At 39.0% G+C, this 17,855-nt stretch overlaps 1 protein-coding gene across 1 annotated transcript in view; it reads right to left on the bottom strand.

The window, feature by feature from the left end:
- LOC134325453 (pleckstrin homology domain-containing family G member 3) overlaps positions 1 to 17,855 on the bottom strand; it is a 72,096-nt gene that overhangs the window by 31,918 nt on the left and 22,323 nt on the right. The gene's annotated exons all lie outside the window — the stretch shown is intronic.

The raw sequence follows: 17,855 nt of genomic DNA, 5'->3' as shown, positions 1-17,855 counted from the left end.
CAAAATATGTGGTAGTGATGACTTATGTAGATTTTAATCCCTTGTGTTTTGCATCTATTAGAAGCCACATGTTTGAATGAGTAAATTCTGCAACCAGGACACTTGGTTTCTTAGCACATTAAACCATATTAGGAGATTTTGCACCCTGCTACTTTTTATTTGTCTTTGTGAATTGTAGATGTAATTTCAACATTACTCACTGATTTCACAATGTGGCTGTTCAATAGATGAACACACTGTTCAAATGGCAAAATAATTGGCAAAGCAAAGAATTTAGACAAATATATAAAGTGGATGTTTATAGCTACTGAAGGTAAATGCATGTTTGTAGTATGCATAACCCAGTCAACAACCAGCTAACATTTTAGATAACTACCCAGACAGTGAACATCTCTACAGGGGCAAACAAAAAAAAACCCTAAGCACTAATAATGAAACAAAACTGTTAAAACAGTACAAAAACTGTGAAAAAAGCAACTTAATAATTAGACCATGGCCATAAGAAACCGCTAAAAAGCTAAAACAAAGATATGCACACCAGAGCTGGGATCTCGAATACATCGTATCAAATCTTAGCTCTGCCATCCGGCTGGGCTGAGCGGCCACATAAACAACGATTGGCCTGTTGTTCATATAGGGGTGGGGTATTAAGTCGGATAAGGACTCCTCGTAACTGATGCAACTACGACCTCTGCTGGCTGATTGATGTGCCTGCACAGAGGCGGGGAAACAGTGCATTGATCAGGATGTGTTTCTCCGTACACAAGGCCGATTCGCATATATGCTTTCGCCTAGTGTGGGTGACAAAATGCATACAGCTGCCCACGTTTCGGAGGGGGCATGGGATAGCTTTGTTCTCCTCAAATCAGAGCGGGGGTCGGCATTAGTGGGAGCATGACGCAATCGGGCAATTGGATGTGCTAAAAAAAATTGAATGTGGAAAACAAAAAAATAATAATAATAATTATAATATATATATATACACACACACACACACACACATATAGACACACATATAGACATACACATAAAGAGATTAATATTTTAGTCTTGCATCCAGGTTAACAATTTTGGCTGCTGGCAATTCCTTCCCAGGCACAGATTTGTTAATTGTCTTAAACCTTTAACTGACAAAAGTACAAAGAAAAGATGTCCAGTGTTTTCACTGACCAACTTTATTTTCTTTTGTAAATATAAACACATGTAGAATTGGATGTCTGCAACACAGGACATCTGTCCAACTAATCGTAGTTTTTAATTGTTTAGGAACTAAGGATGCTAATTGTTGCAATTTTGTAAGTGGAATCTTGCTTGATACGAGACATCAGATGCTGAACAGTTTGTGGCCACTGTTGTTGGATTCTCCACTTCATGATGCGCCATACATTTTCAATGGGAGACAGGTATATACCGCAGGCAGGCCAGTCAAGCACACATATGTATTTGCATCACTGTTGTAGTGTGTGCAGAATGAGGCCTGTCCCGGTGGAAAAAAAAAACAGACTTCCCGAGACAAGACGTCACCAGTGTTGTCATATGTCTCTAAAATCCGAGTCATCAGTGGTACCTTTACATATATGCAAGTCAACCTTGCTGTGGGCACAGACATTCCATAACATGACACCAAGGCTGAATTGTAACCTCATCTGTCCATAACACACGTTTCCACTGTCTCTTGTTCTGATATATGCTCTGGCCCAGAAAACTAAGCTGCATTTCTGTATGGAATCGATTGATGGTCACTTTGCATAATAGAGTATCAGTTTGATTTTTTGATGTGGTGGCTGATTGCTGAAAAACTGTTACCACTTAATTAACACAATGGCATCTGAGGGCTTGATGATCATGCACAATTAACAGTAGTTTCCACCCTTGCCCTACACAGACTGAGGTTTCTCTGGATTCCCTAAATCTTGTCACAATATTACGTACAGTAGATGGTGAAAGACCTTAATTATTTGCATTCTTGCATTGAGAAATGTTCTTTTTAAGCTGATTGTACCAAATGTCTTGAGATAATTGTCAAAGTGGTGGATCTTCCTTTTACACCCAATCATGATACTCTTACCTGTCACCAAATTACATAATAATTGTGGATTATTGTGTAGTCATCACAGCATGAACATTACAGGGATTAACCACTCTTCCAATGTCTTTTTGAATCAGTAATCTGAGAGTTGGAATGCTTTAGGAATCTAAGGCTATACTGGGCACAGGCTCACTTAAACAGGGCAGTTAAAAATGGAGAAGATTTCTGCTGTGGCAATAGTAGTGCAAATGGTAGGGCCATAATTAAAGTCAAGTGAAAACAGTATCAGTCTTTGCACCTAATTAACCCTGTTCCAACAGTCTAGGATAATTTTGTTACGTATAAGATTTAACTTATCTTATAAGTAGGCTATGGACCTTAAAGAGGAGTTTCCAGCACCTTGTGTGATCTATTCAAAAAAATTAAGATGTTCCAAGAGAAAATCTAGGCTACTGTGACAGTATTGGTAAGGTGTTCTTGATATTGTGGCAAGTAAAGAGGTTTTTGCATTGCAGAAGGACATAGGGTGTCTTAAATAGCACGGAGCTGGGATCTCGAATACATCGTATCGAATCTCAGCTCTGCCATCCGGCTGGGCTGAGCGGCCACATGAACAACAATTGGCCTGTTCAAAAAAAAAATCTCATGTTAAGATCAGTGTTTTAAGGAAGTACATTTTTATCTGAAGCTCTTAGCTAAACAACTTTGTGACTCTGTTTTGTAAAAATGCTTCAACTGGTGAAATAAACACATTGTCCTGCTCTGTTTCTTACTGGTATACAGAGCCTTCACTAAGTCCAGTTCTACTAAAAGTTTGTTCATTGTCAACTCCAAAAATGTGAGAATAGCTAGTATTAAAAAGCCAAAAATGCCTTCAAAAGCAGGAAAAATCCCAAAGCCATCCTGGAAAATAGCAAATAATCACTTTACTGTTAAAAGAAGCTAATTATTAGCCAACATGTTTTGAAAATGACCTTCCTTAGCAGGTGGGCACATTCCACCAGGATTCCAGTAACAAAATCCCTCATACCGGGACAGAAACAATTTACATTCTTTCACAACAAGAACCAATTCCAACGTTTTTCCTCATTCTTTTATTTGACAAATATGTAAAGTGAAACTGCAAGGTACAAGGATCAAGAACACTGTCCAGACCTCTGACTCAGACATGCATTGACGGGCAGAGCTGACACTTACTCAGATGAGAAACAAACACGTCAGAGAAGTGACTCAGTGAGGGTTGCGTTATTCCAGCCTACAGGTGTACAGCTAATAACGCAATGTTCTTCTAAAGCCAAGTAAGGTCACACCTTGATCACTTTCACACACTGATCCCGACCGTCTCTGTGCAGCCACTTGCAACCAGACCTGCAGGGGCAGCAGTTGCAGCAGCAATAAGGAATTTGTTCATCTACCCCACCCTCAGACATAGCCAATTATGTCTGTATATGTCTGTACATGCACTTATTAGACAGCCACACGAATACAAGAGTAGTCTGTATCTCTACTGGATCTTAAACACTGAAGCTGACAATTTACTTATAATATGTTAATGTAATTAATTTATATGAGCGTTCATTTATTTATTTATTTATTAGTATTTTAACTTCATGTTTTACACTTTGGCTACATTCATCACAGGACAGATAGTTACTCGTTACACAAGGTTCATCAGTTCACAAGTTTAATGTCAAACACAGTCATGGACAATTTTGTATCTCCAGTCCACCTCAATTGAACGTCTTTGGACTGTGGGAGGAAACTGGAGCTCCAGGAGGAAACCCATACAGACACGGGGAGAACATGCAAACTCCACACAGAAAGGACCCATGCCACTCCACCTAGGAATCGAACCCAGGGCTTTCTTGCTGTAAGGTGACAGTACAACCCACCGTGTCCCCCAATTTATTTGAGTGAAAATGAAGAGCTCTTTGCAGGGCTCTAGAGTGCGACCAATTTGGTCGCACATGCGACCTAATTTCTCAATGGTGCGACTAAAAAAAATCTCAGGTCGCACCGGTGCGACCAGGCGTCCGAGGGGAAAAAAACAAGACACACATTAGGCCAATATCATGGTCTAAACCAATCAGAGATAGCGAAGGGCGGGACAACATTGTAGCGGTGATATGTGAGCGACATTCAGCTCAGCCAATCAGAATGCAGCATCAGGTTTATACACGTGCGTTCGGACGTTCTGCAGTAAGTTTAGTTTTGTATATGAGACTTGCCGGATGTCCCCAGAATGGAAGTTCGGGTTCTGGAGCTTGACGGTGTAAAGTGCTGTAACGCTCACTTAAGTCCTGACTAAACAGTTAAAGTGACTCTACAATGTCGTGTGCCTTAATTCCCACACCTCCACCACCGCACAGCAAAAGACCCGCAGCATCCCCACCGGACAGCGGCTAGGTGAGCCGACCCTCTACAGTAGCAAGGGGCTAATGCTAGCGGTAAAGTGCGACGATAGTGAAAGTAAAAACACGACAATATTTTCGTTAAGTAAAATATAAAAATAACTAAAAGACCAAAATATATTACAATACATGTAGTCAAAATACACAGTGAGTGCACCGCAAGCGATTTTGGGAATCTGTGTAAAAGATCCAGTAAAGCCGATAATATAATGCACTGCATTTAAGATTACACTCTAACACTCTAGAGCCCCATACACACACACACACAAACATATACATATCATTTTAAATATACACACACACACATAAATAGATATACACACATACATACACATTTACTCTATTATTATTTTTATAATTTTTATAAGTGTGCTATAATTAGTCTATAATACTCTAATTAACTGTAAAGAGCATGGGAAGACAGTGGCCGGCAATAGTATATTTGTGACTGGTTCTAATACATTTCGAATTGAAAGGCTGAAAAAGCACAATGCATCTATAAAACACATTACATGCCTCGATAAATGCACTGCCCAAGTGTCCCCTCTCCCCGCTGCCTTTCAGTGGCAGGCAGCAACAAACAGATCATCAGACGAGGCCATGTTGACCAGATTGTTAGTTATTTACAAGTCAATATTGCCTGTATGGACAGTGATTTAAAAAAAAAAAAAAAAAGTGAACCTGTAAAACTGCGGTGTTAAATGTGATGCGGTCGAAAATTTGGGTGCACCTAACTTTTGTGCTGGTGCACCTAAGAAAAAAAGTTAGGCGCACCAGTGCAACCAGTGCAAAACGTTAGTCTAGAGCCCTGTCTTTGTGGTACCCAGTCCCTCTGGGCATGTGAACCCCATTTTCCCTGTAAACAGTATAACATGTTTTGGAAGTATCAGATTCTCTTATGTGCATGACCCAAAGACTGGGGTTTGTTTTATGCAGTTTTGGGTGTGGCGGTGCTGTGTGTGAAAGTAATGCTCACAGGGACGATAATAAAGCGATGTTCTTGGCTGAATGTGTTTTTGTTACTTTCTGTTTCTTGTAAAATTCTAGTAATCACCACTTCCAGGAGTGAATTACCCTTGTATGTAACAATCAGTTTGGACTAGTCTTCATTCCAATGGAGGATCAGGGCAAGTAAAGTAAAGGGACTACATAAATTCTCAATGCATTAAAAAAAATCAGTTATAATAAGAGAGTTTGTTTCCAAGTTGTGCAGTCGTGCCAGTGTTCAGAAGGGCTGTGTTTGAACACAATCCTGCAGTGATGGCACTCTCGCCCAAGCATTCCCAGATTAAATACTGAGATTAACATCCGTACCTAGAGTGAAAAAGACCACGGCAGTAACACATTTATAAAAAAAAAACCACATATTGCAAAGCTAAGGAGTAGCATTCTTTTGTAGCATTTGTGGATATACTATTTAGCCTGCAGTACAGTGTTTGAGACACACAATGAAGCAATACGGTTGCAAAACGGTTTTGCCTCATTTTCCGATAGAACAAGGCAGTAGCTTTGTTCTATCTTATATTTGCTAGTAAAAGGTAAACAATTATCGATTAAATTAGCAACCAAGTAGCAAAACAGTGCTGATATGCTAGCTCCTTCTTTTTTAAATATTTAAGTCAGTATTTACGACTATTGTGTAGTGTGTATTTAAAGCATTCCATCCAACACTGCTGCTAAAATTCCATCAAAAAAAGTGCTAAATCTTTATCTCTTTATATTTTATGTTAAAGTTTACTGGTATTTTGTTTCTGAATGAAACACCTGAATTAAATGATTAAGAGCACTGTCTCAATACTATATAGTGAATAACAGTTTGCAAACACTTTAGTCAGCTAGGAGTCTTTTATGTCCTTCTAAGGAGTTTTTACCTACACTTCCAGGCAGAGCTCTTGCATTCTAAAAAATACCTTGGCCACCATCCATGCACAGTACGTTTGAAATCAGTCACTCAAAATCTTTAGCATGAGTTGTCCTGTTATAGAAAAAGCCTTGTTTAGCTTTAGTTTTTTTGACTGAGTCACAATTTTACCGAAATCAGTTTTTTATTTAAAAATGCAATATTTCCTGTCTAACCATTGGCAAGGTGTTAATTTCATGATTATTTAATTTTAAATGGTTTTTACAGTTTTAGATTTATTGGATGTACCGTGTTTTTATTACTTCTATTAATATATTTACCAGACACCTGGCAGCCAGACAGAAAGTAAGATGGCGATGTCATAAAACTATATCTATATCCTTCTCTTGGGGTCTGTAAAAACCACCATTTCCTAATGACAACTCATACACTAAAAACTGCAAACTGGAAGCACTTTTCAGCAATTTCATTTAATTTCCTGCTTCATACAGATAAATAATCAATAAATCAAGTCCTGTACAATGAGGTCCAACACACAGGTTTAGGTCACTTAATTAAAAGTTGCAAAATATAGATTACTTTGGTCAGTGGTGTCGCAACTTTAGCAAACAACTTTACATAAGCATTCCTATTTAGTCTTTAAATGAATGTTTTTCCTGAAACAAAAAACAAAGCTTTATTTCCATGCTTAAATATTTAGGATTCCCCAATAATCTTTCCTGAGACCCCTTAAATCAATCAGTTAAAGATTAAAGAAGCTTCTGACCCTGAAAGGTTACAGCGAACAGCTTTTGCTTCTTATCACCAAAGCAGACATTCCAGCATGCTATCATTTGTAGCAGCCTTTTTTTTAAATTGTAAACACTGCGTTAAAATCTTTCACAGACCCCAAGAGAAGGATAGAGATATAGTTTCATGACTATTCTCCATCTTACTTACTGTCTTGCTGCCAGGTGTCTGGTGAATCTATGAATAGAAGTAACTACTCCCATTGTGCTCACTTTTGTCCAGCATAAATTATGATCAGACTAAGGAGGAGAATTTTTCATATGTATAAATCAGAAAGGCTGGAGAACTTACAGCAAAACAGGATTTTGTGAATGTTATATAGTAATTAATTGTCTAAAATGACAAATATTAGCTATAATATTAGCAAACTGATCATCCCATTATATGTAAAATTAACCTGAAAAGTCCTAATCAGTGTCTACTGGTCTTGACCCATTACATAAACATACACCAACAAGTCAAAACCTGACGATAACCCCCACCCCCAGTGACTTAGATAAGAGCCAAGTCAGTACAGACAGATGACTGGATTAAAGTATTACTGAAATTGCAAAAAAGTGCTCACAGACAGGCTTGCTGAGTACCTACAGACAGTGATCCAAGAAGTGACAACCCAAAGATGTGTGGTGATCGAGATTTATTAAGAACAGAAGATGTAAAGACTATGGAGCCTTGTACTGACCAACAAAAGGGCTACTGTGGCTCGAACTGCAGATCATTTTAATACTGGAGATGAGCTTAATGTGTCACAACACAGTGTATCAAACCCTTCTGTGTATGGGGCTGTGTAGTCGCAGGCCAATGCTAACTCCTGCACACTGTCAAAACCACCTCCAACAGGCATGCCAACGTCCAAAGTGGACATCAGAGCAATGAAAGAAGGTCGGCTGGTCTGACAAATCCTATTGTCTTTAATATGATGTAGACAGCTGGGCATATGCGGTCAGTTTACATCTGAAAGAGAAGGCACCCGGATATGCTGTAGAAAGATCCAGCTGGCAATGTACAGAGGTTGAAGGACCTGCTGGTAAGGTCCTTCAGATTTCTTGCAAACATGGCATAATAGATAGGTGGTCCGGATGTATTGGCTCACTGCTGTGTCTGTAAAGGCTCAGGGGAAGGATGGCCGATGCCCCGCAATGGATTGGCGTCTGGCCTAGGATGCGTTACTGCATCATGCCCAGTGATTCTAGGAAAACCGTACCCACTGTGACCCTGGGGTGACCCTGTTTTGGTTTTACATGTGATTTTGGGTATCAAAAAAAAAAAAACAGTTCAGCAAATATTAGCATGTCATATATGACCTTGCATGGATGTGTGCCTGTGGACAGGAGTATATTCCAATATTAGTGGACAAATGTTTTAGGTTTTAATCTCCACCTCAGGCACAAAAACACATCCAGAACAAACTAAAGACTCAGAAATGTCAATGTCTCCAGCTCGCTCCAGGATGTTTCATGTCTGGCTAGCTGTGAACACATTTCAGTCTCGGTGTAATGCAAATTTCAGCTACACCTGAAGGCTGGCTAAATTTTGTACCATGAAAACATGTCGGAATTTAAACATTAAATGTCCTCAATACAGGTTAAAACTACTTTTATTAGATTATTACATCAAGCTGGACCTAGAAAAAATAAAGTCAATTTCAGAATCCTGCCAGTAAGTGGAATGTTTTAAAATCCACTGCATAAAACCTTGTTTATTTGTAGATTAATATGGACACATTAAAGTGCAGAAAATCTGATGCACTGAATAAAAAGATAAACATACCTGGACAGTTATTTGACTGGAAAAGCTTTGTCTGTAAAATCCAGGTATTGCAAAATTCTCTCAGGATAACCACAGTAACACAAAGGGGAAAAAATTCTGTCAGGTTACAAGTTACCACCCAAACATTGTAGTAAAAGTCATCAGAGCCAATACAGTGACAAATGCCACTCCCATACAACCAGGACACTCCTTTGGCGAATTCACTCATTAATTCACACAATTATTCTCTAGAAGCAGATTGCGCAATTATGTTGTAAAAGTGAAATAAACCACCAAAAGATGAACTAGTAAATACTATTAATGTTTACCTTAGACTGAGAAGACTTCATTTTCTAGTTATGGTGAGTTAAATCTGGTAAATATAATCCACACACCAGCAAAACACAGTTCTTTTGAAGCTGCACCTTATAAACTTTTCACAAATGTTTCATACAGGAAGTTCACAGTAGCTCTTTCTCTACTGTCAAGATTAACATGTGTTTGCATGGAAATTCGAGGCCTGGGATTTGGCATTATGCAAAAGTCCTGTCGGTAGCTATTGTGGCACACGCCTCTATTCCATCTCTATGGCTTTGTAAGGAAACAGTTTACTTCCCTAATGTTCCCCATGATATCATTGCAAGGCCATTCGACTCAGTGCTGGTCTAGAACCTACGGCCAATTCCACCTCTGCTATGAGACTCGGTACAAAACTGATAGCATTTATGATTTTAAACCATCACAGGGCAACAAAAAAATCAGATGATTTGTTCTTTTTGTGTCCAAGTCAATACTGTCAATACTGAGCCTCAAACATGATCAGCCACACATCAGTAAACCCTCTGAAAAACAGGGTTAACCTAATGTCAGCAATTTCAAAGTTCTGAGACTTTAGACTTTAGAATCTAGAAGTACATCACTGACACATTCACAGTTTTGCAGTTTTTTTACTTTATAATATAATGCATGCAAATAATGCATGACTCTTACTGGTTAACTGTCGACTCATGGCAGTCGGTTGTTGGTTAAAAGAAACTGGCAACAGCTGCAACCCTAATAAGAACTGATATGAGTGATGAACATAAACCTCGATTAATCTCAATGGGGTTTCAAGGGGAAACTGTATGGCTACAAGGGCTGGCCAGCTTTACCAGAATGAAAAATACAGAACTTGAATTTAAATGCGTCCAAGGACATGGTTCGAAATTAGATTAACATTAGACAAACGTTACATTTTTTTAACCACTGGTAAAGGTACATGAGAGGCGCCCAGGTGGCGCAGCCAGATATTCCGCTAGCGCACCAGTGATGGGCTACTGGTCGATTGAGTGCCCCCTAGCAGGCACAATTGGCAGTGCCTGCAGAAGACAAAAATTGGCCACTAGTCTGCTGGGTGGGAATAAAACAGATGAATAAGGGGGTTGGGTCTTCGACGCTTTGTAAAGTCCCTGGTTAGTAACCTGAGGCGCCTGTACAAAAGTGGAGGAATGGAGAGATCAGTGAGTGACTCTCTGTATGAGTGAATAAGAAGGGATCCAAATAGTGTCAGGCAAATATAGGGTAATACAGGGATGCAATCGGGGTCCCCAGCAGTGGAAGACTAATTGGCTACGCTATATTGGGAGAAAATGCATAAATAAAATAGTAAAAAATGTGATTAAAAACTCAGTTATAATAGTCAAACACTGGAAACAAATTTCTAGCTCATTTTCTCCATCAGTATTTGCGTACATGAGTAAAAAACAGTTTTCCTTCAGAGCATGACATATAAGAAATGTACATTTATGTTACTCCTGCAGTGCAGACAATGCCGGTTTGCTGTTGTACACAACTGTTTCTAGTTAAATCGCAACTGCTATTTATCCAGGCAAATTGTGCACAATGTGGGTTTTACAACATCATTATGTGATAACTAAAGAAATGTGACTATATAATGACTAGACATCTTGGATTTATGTATACACCAAATTGATAAACAGCAAGTGGTAAAATGACACTAGAAGTAAATAAACACCTCATTTTAAACAATAACGTTAAAAGAAAATGCGTCAGAACTGCACTGTTAGAACTGACAGATTGAATTACTTATGTAGCTGTCTGCGTATCCCTTTAGGTCATTTGGTGGGGGTTAGCACATAAAACAAGTAAAGACTCTTGGCATAATCTCTATATCTCTATAATGATCTATATGACTTAAATACACTAATTTAAACATCTATTCCATATAATCAAGGTGCTAGGTATCCGACGTCAGACGGAAATGACATGTCTCTAGGGTAAACAAGTGTTGTAAGGAGACGTGTAGGAGACAGCTCTGCATACAATTATCACAGAGATCATTTTCTAAAAAGAGATCCTTGTACTCTCTTACAGATTGGAACAACCCTCTAATTTGGCAGTTAGCGTTTTACTTTCAATGCCTTAATCGCTCTCAGGGCTGCCAACAAGTAACACACTCCTTCATTAGGACAGACACAGACTTAATCACATCTCATTTTACATTCCAACAACAGAAGCACAAGCCTCAAACAAGCAAAAGCCCAGCTCCTTCAGGGTTCGTGAGCAGAAAAGGGACAAAAAAAAAAAAAAGTTCTTATTCGGGGTGCAACAAAAGACGGTGCTCATGAAAGCAGGAAGCAAACCTTTTTTTCTGGTGAATAGCCAAAGCATGGAAAAAAGCAGCCAACAGACAACATCAACAGCATTACTTACTACTTAATATTAGGTCTTTGGTGAAATGAAAACTTTTTATATTCTATGATCCTTTGACAGTAAAATCATCCACAGACATATAAAAAGTCCCAGTAATACAAAAATAACATACTGTGATATAGGTGAAACCGTCAGAATCTTAAAAAATACTGTGATACAAATTTTTGGTCATACTGCCCAGCCCTACTTAATATTTTAGGTCACATAGGCCTACTTACTTTTCTTATAATGTAACATGGAATATTCATTATTATAAAGTCTCCAATGAGGTTAGTCAAAGCTAAACATGCTTTAAATAAATCAAATTTCTTTCTTATTCTGCATTAGTAATATACCAGGGGTGCCAAAATGACCCGTAACCATTTTTAAATGGTGAGATATATTAGAAATGAAAGTTGGTCTATATGCGCCCCATCCCTTTTCCCCTAACTCAAATTATTAATGACGTCACACCTACATTAATACTCCCGAACTTTTGGATAGACATGGTGTCTCCAAAGTAACTCCAAAGATTTCAGGCACGTTAGAAAATTTTAGAGGGAAGTGTGTATGTTTAATTTGTTAGTCATTACAGCAACTGTTTCTCAAGTGTTATAATGTTTTCATTAGGATTAGTCACTGGTAAGCAAAATCTTAGTTGACACAACACTGTCAAAGAAAGATCGATAAAGTTCGTCAAATAAATAGGTGTGTTGTTGATAGTAATTGAGTAGATCTATTATCTTTGGTTATTATTTGTTTTATTACACAGAGCCCGTCTATGCATATTTTTTCTACATCTGGTCCCCAACAATAAAAGTTTGGACACCCCTGTACTATACCAATGCTGCAATTTGAATAAAGATGTTAAACTGAATTTCCGACACCCGAAACTAGGAGATAAAACATTGAAAATGACCTTAACTGTAATACTGTAAAAAAGGAAACATATCCTCTAACCCAACATGACATCACATCAACATGGTTTATAAAACGGTCATCAGTAGTATTACTTTTTCCTCCCTTACCCCCTTTTTGCTACCAATATAGTCATATAGATTGAGATTAGCCAACAAGACTATCATGCGTCCCCTGCTCTCCAGATTATCAGTCATGAGTGCAGGTGCCCCGGTCCGACAGCAAAGGCCACCGTTGTACAGAAGCAAAAAATTTGACCACCTTTCCTTTCAGGCACAAACGATTGTGCCTGTGTGGGTGCCCGGCCTGATTGATAGCATCCGAACTCGAGATCTCAATGGTGGTGGGTTAGCGTGTTACACCTCAGCGCCACCCGGGCGCCAACCTTTCTACTTACTGTCTATTACAGATCACGAACCAACATGTTAGAAAAGTTTTCCATTACCATTATCAAAACAGCAATTTAAAAAACTGAGGGAAGTTCCAGAGATTTGAAGAATATATGCCAATGTCCTTTAAATCTAATCTAATGAATAGTGGTTCTATAATTTGTCACCCATTTGATTCCTGCTGTTATGTTCTTTATGCAAACCCCACAATTTTTGTCTCCACTTTTGCCTTCTAATTTGAAATAAATGTAGGGTTGAATGTGGAACAAAGTATTTCTTAAATATGAAGACTGCAACATACAGGATTCAGAAATGAAAAGCAAATCACAGAAAATTAGCGGATAAATAAAATATATGCAACACACTATCTTCAAGAAAGTTAAATCAAATCAGATGGCCTATAACCAAATAATCATTATCTTGCAATGCAAGACTGGGACTAAAAAAAGATCTCAATCTAACCTTGCCTGACTCCATGTCGTCATTGTAAGGTCTTTGAAGCATCAAGCAGTCCACACATCAGAAGGAATGCCATTGCTGAATTTCCCCCAAAAACATTCAGGATCTCATTTAAGGGTTCGAACTGGAATAAGCCTTGCTTTGCACAAGAGCAGCGGGGGTCTATACAGCCAATTAACCCCAATGGCATTACACAGACCCTCTTGCCCTTTCTAAAGTACCTCTATTCAAATCTCCATTTCCTTGCAACAACATAGGCCATCTGTCGGGAGGGATGTCCGAGGTGTAAGCCCATTGTAAACTTCACCACTGAGGCTGAAAATCCACATTGGAGTCTGTGACCCTGTTCGCAGGTCAGCATTAAGTGAAACCAAAGTGATAGCAGAGTATGCAAATGGACATGAGGTGTGGAAATTCAACACGGCTTTAATGTTGTTTTAGAGACTCTGCCACAATTTGGCAGAGCCATGCAACCGGCCACGTGACAATTTCCTAGGATAGTTAAAAAAAATCTCCATGGCTACCTGGAATGCCTCATTAAGCTAATGTTCACTATAAGTACCTTCCCTCGTGCACAACCCCACCCCCCACTCCTTGTGACAATGTCAATAGATCTTTTGCTATGCAATCGCTAACAGTTTCTAAAAACTGAGCAACAGGCCAAAAGACAGTCAAACGCTAACCAGAGTAATTTACTGTAAGAGTGAATGCCAGTATTGTGATGGAAAAATTACAAAAAATATAGTTAAATCCCTGAGAGAGGGTGGGATGTGCAAGGGTGCAATAAAAAGCTCAAGTAAATTCCTGCCAGTAACCCACTTTCTAGGCTGCAGCATTCATGCATGGAAAAGCTATTATTCTCCAGTTGCATCTGAAAAGAGATTTTACACTTCCCTAGGCCTGAGTAAGTCCTGAGACAGAGATGTGCTGAAGGAGTCTTTAACCTTCTTTTAACATCATAATCTACAACTGGGTCACTACAATCAGGCTTACTAGTGACTAAAGACTTCTGTCAGGAGTTGAAAATGAACCAGTAAGGATACTGTCAAAGTGTCAATGAGCAAGTTATAATAAGCAATCAAAGGAACAAACAACTCTTAAACAAGATAGAAAATATATTGGAAAAAAATTGGCTGGAAATGCTGCAAATGCAATTCAAGCAACTTTAGGACCATCAAACCACACTGAGGGCCAACAACCCCAAAGAGAGGAAACTTGAAACTTAAAAAAGTAAAACACTTAAGTATTTTTCTTAAAAAATGGTCAGCCAGCTTAAATGTTTTAAAAAGTGCAGCTATAACCCATCTAAAAAGTAGACATGTTGAGCCTTAGCCAAAGCTAGTGTTCATGATTGCACAATACAAATATAAAAATAAGATAAAAATCTGACTTATATAAAAATAGAGCAAAAATGAAACCGCAGCTCTGATTAGAGGAAAAGCACCTTGATAAACTTTTGTGATAATGTTCCATGGACAAAATCTTTAAAATCTGGATTAGTCAGACCTGGTGGCACATTGGCGCAGTGGGCTCACAATGAGCGCGGTCGCCTCACAGCAAGAAGGGCCAGGTTAGATTCCCTGGTCGGGTGTCCAGAGTCTGTTCAGTGTGTACTCTATTAGCATTTTTCTGTGTCTTTGTGGGTTTCCTCCGGTTATATATATAGCCTTACTTAGTAGGGTGTTTGATGGGGTAGAGGTCAGGACTTCCACACCAGACTCACCAAACCATGTCTTTATAACCCTTGCTTTGGCACTGGGCACAGTAATGCTGGGACAGAAAAGGACCTTCCCAAAACTGTTTCCACAAAGTTTGAAGAAAACAATGGTCTAAAATGTCTTGGTATGCTGAAGCTTTTAAGATTTACTAAGGGGCCTATGCCACCCCTCAAAAACAACCCAACAGCATTGTACCTTCTCCACCAAACTTCACAGTTGGCAAAATGTAGTCAGGAAGGTAATGTTCTCCTGGCATTCACCAAACCAAGACTTTTCTATCAGATAGCCATACAGAGTGTAAATCGTTGCTCCAGTGTCCAGTGGTGGTGTGTTTTACACTTCTCCATCTGGTTGGAGATGTATGGCTAGCATGCAGCATGCAGGTGAACAGTATTTGTGCAGATGTTAATGCCAGAAGTGGTTTTGAACTCAGCAGCTATCAAATCAGCATGGCACTGGCGACTTTTATGCACTATGCGCCCCAGCACTCTGCAACCCTGCTCTGTAACTTCAGGTAATCTGCCACGTCCAAAACGCTTACACTTTTCAATAATACCACTCACAGTTGATTGTGGAATATCTAGGAGGGAAGATACTAAAAAAGTGTGAGTGTGTGTGTGAATCATTGTGTGTGTGGTGACCTGTCTGATGTGTTTCCTGCATTTTGCCCAATTAATCAGACTCATGGCAACCCTAACAAACACTGTCAATAATGTCTGTGTAAATGCCTGACCAGCCAGTAGCACAGCTGAGATTTGAACCCTGGATCTTAGCGGTAGTTGGGTGGCGTATTTTACTGAAGTAATAGAGGTCAACAAGGTAACAAGCTACAGAGTTTCTGGGGACCTTGTTAATATTGGGGAGATTGAATACTGGATGGTTTATTTTATGCCAGACGTAGTCGGTTAAGTTTGTTTATGTTGTTTGGTTCATGTGTATTTTAAGCTTCAGACATATCTGAAAGATCAAACATTCCTCAAAGGGTTAATTATTATTTTTAATCACTGCAAACATACTCATTCTAATATAAGAATCCAAACTTTTACTACGTTTTTACTACAACTGAGTAATGAGTGACCAAACTAATCAAGACATTACGTCAATTAACCTAAAATTGATGGTTAGCTTAACCCTCAGGGTAACCCTCTGCATTCCTTCCTATTCTGCAGTCTTTCAGAAACCCAACATTCCAATATTTCCTCTCAACCTGTTATTTTTACGATGCTGCCCAGAGCTCGAGGTATCCAGATACGGTGCTGAATGAAGCCGTCATCACCCCCAGGTTCAGTTCTGAAAGACGAGCTTGTAGTCTAGATGGTCTTGTGTAGCAGACTTGCTGAAGTGAACCACAATTGAAGACACAGACGGCAATCCAGAAAGCACTGGAATGTGTAATAAGAATGGACAGAACTACACAGAGCTATTATCTTTCCCTTCTCAGCTTCTTCTAGTGTTCTTGTTGATTTTGAAACCAGAGAGAGGCACTGACATGCCATTTATTGGTGTTACTTCAGTGCCAAGCAAATTCACCAGCAGGGCAAAAGCAATGCCAAGAAAAAGGAACATATTCAGGCTTGTCAAATTACTTTCCACGAGAATGCTTCATCCATTACTAAATATTTCCACACTGACTGTATGGTTACCCAGTCCAAACAAAATCAAACCAAAGCTGCCAAGTTCTACAGATTTCTTTGTTAAAAACCCAATTCAATCAGATGGAAAACGTCTGGAAAACGACTCTAGTTTCCCTGAAAAGGCCAAAAAATTATTTCACGCTTAGGGCTGACTTAACAGATTTGCTGGGAGTTTTGGGGTGCATATGTCAAACATCATATTAAGCTATTTTTGTATGCAGCATTCCACACGGGAAATGATACTTAATCTATTACGATTTGTTCTGATACATAAATTCAAATACAATTTTAAATACACAGCTGACCCTGATTAACAGTTAAAAGTTTCCATACACCTTTATATACACAAGCTCTTATCCAGAACAACTTACAGAAGTGCTTCCATAGTAAACATTACCTTACTTAATTTAAGTAGACAGTAGTCCAAGAATTTTTGGCGCAAGAAATGAAGAAGAGTGTAAGTAAGTACATGTACATGGTAAGTAAAGAGGTGATGAAGGTTTTTAATCGTCTTTTGAAGACAGCGAGAGACTCAGATGTTCGGACAGACAAGGGAAGGTCGTTTCACCACTTGGGTGCTTGCTAACATTGATTCTGAGAGGCAATATAAAGGGAAATGTGACAGCATTGCTGCCTGCCTACTGACTATCTAACCTAAGATAGAAAAAAAAGCTCGCCCAGTTATTTGAATGTTAACAGGGCAGCGTGTGACAGCATTTCATGCGAGTTCATAACGATTGGATCCAGCGCATTCAGCTCTGTGTTCAGCACACATTGAACACCTCAAATAGCTGTGCATCACAGGGAACGTTCCCGGTTGTTGTTGCAAACTTCTGTGTTGATAACTTTTGAACCACAAGATATATTGTAAAATGATTGCGGCAATCGATTTCGGAGAAAATTCTGGTCTTCTCTGATATGCTACATGACCACCTTCCCATTAGAAAAACTTGCCCTTGATCCAATATGACGGCTTTCAAGATGGCGGCCATGTTCCGGACATAGCCTAAAAGATAGGCCCCCTCACCCATTACTTGCTGGGGTATTCAGATATGTCATTTTCCCTTTCGTTTCTGAAATAAAAAAAGTGTCCTGCGACTTTTGACTCACCCTGTAGATCAGCCAATAAACTGCAAATGTATGAACCTTGGTGTACCCATTTTACAAATATTAATTTCAATTTTAAACAAATTTAAATTGCCAATGC

Source organism: Trichomycterus rosablanca, chromosome 13, assembly GCF_030014385.1.
Source record: "Trichomycterus rosablanca isolate fTriRos1 chromosome 13, fTriRos1.hap1, whole genome shotgun sequence".
NCBI classification, from domain to species: domain Eukaryota; kingdom Metazoa; phylum Chordata; class Actinopteri; order Siluriformes; family Trichomycteridae; genus Trichomycterus; species Trichomycterus rosablanca.
Note: the sequence above shows the minus strand (reverse complement) of the source record. Positions and strands in the feature narration are given on the sequence as shown.